Consider the following 1,436-nt stretch of genomic DNA (forward strand, 5'->3'; position numbering starts at 1 on the left):
TGCAAACACAACAGGAGGTTTTTACCTGAACAGAAGAACCCGTGATTCCAGGAGTGTCGGCCCAGGAGACAGGACCATTCGGAGGCTGATGCTCCACCGAGTGGATCCATCCACAGAGTCCCGAGATTTAGCCAGAGTGAGCTGTGCCCGGGGAAGCCCAGCAGACACCAACACTTAACAGCTGCCAGGATGACACTGAGATCCGGCGCCCCATAGTCTGACCCGATCCCTCAGAGCATTTACTCTGAAACAGCAGGTCGGAGGTCACAGTCGAGAGTGTGATGCTGGAAAAGCACAGCACCCCAGGGTGTAAAATCTTCATCATTGAGGTCACTTTAGGGTTTATGCCCGAAACGTTAGTTTTCCTGCTCCTCGGAGGCTGCCTGACCTACTGTTCTTTTCCAGCGCCACTCTAACCTTGACACAAAGGCTGACAATGGAAACATCCAATAGAGCACCACGCCCAACAACTGAATAAACCTCCCCCCGACTTGGCTTTGTTTCAAAATATTAACAAGTTGTTAGCATAATGTCCTTGGGGGAGGGGGTGGGGAGACGGATAGACTTGCACCAGCACCAAGCTGGATTCTGAATAACGGTCACTGGGTTTGAAACACTGCTTTGTTTGTGCAGATGCTGCCAGATCTGCTGAGTTTCTCCAGCAATTTGTGGTTTTGTGTGCGCACGTGGTAGGTATGTTTTGTGCAAAATTTGGGGTTTGAGTTGCAGACCGACGCAAAGAGAAATGAAGCAGCTTACAAACTTTAAAAAGAAAGTGTGGTTCACACGCGCAGGCAAAGCACCAAAAACCTGAGCCATATACATGTTCTGAGATTTATAGATGAGGGGTGCACCGTTCCCAGAGGTACTGCAATACCAGGTCGATGCGTGGAATGGACGGAGCAAGCCCCTATTCCATCTCCCTGCTCCACAAATCAATTTAATAGATGGTCCCCAGATAAGGGACCTATCAGATATTAAACTGATAATGGAATTCTTTTATCTCAAAAATCCACTTTGTTCATAAAATCATTTCTAAGTACATACAGAGGTTCTAAATTTGTTCTGCACGTTCTTTGCAGAGAAAAACAAATGATGCATTCCTCAAAGCATCCGTGCTGTTGCAAAAACAAAGGTATTTCCGACTCATACAGGAAACAATTTATGTTCATTTCAATGCAACAAGAGTCTGCTAACTGAACAGACCCTCATAAAGCCCTTAGACGGCGGTTTTTCCCCACTGCATCTTGTCAGTAGCTGCCCTTGTCCCAAGCTTCAGTTTGTCCGTCTTAATGTTGTTTTGAACTTTGGAAAGCACCAGTCTGCAACACTCGGTCAAGGTCAGCTCCTTATCACTGGAAAACCAACAAGTTTCAGATAGACCACAAAGCAAATCTATGGTTTGCCAGGCAGTGCATAGGTGTTCTGCTAAATGT

The 1,436-nt window shown here is 46.5% G+C and overlaps 1 pseudogene; it reads right to left on the reverse strand.

The window, feature by feature from the left end:
- Positions 1–843: 843 nt before the first annotated feature.
- Positions 844–1,056, reverse strand: LOC148150063 (U2 spliceosomal RNA; annotated as a pseudogene).
- Positions 1,057–1,436: the final 380 nt, after the last annotated feature.

This window comes from Chiloscyllium plagiosum, unplaced genomic scaffold (genome assembly GCF_037043375.1).
Source record: "Chiloscyllium plagiosum isolate Xiang-an unplaced genomic scaffold, Cpla_swu_hap1 HiC_scaffold_5, whole genome shotgun sequence".
Lineage (NCBI taxonomy): Eukaryota > Metazoa > Chordata > Chondrichthyes > Orectolobiformes > Hemiscylliidae > Chiloscyllium > Chiloscyllium plagiosum.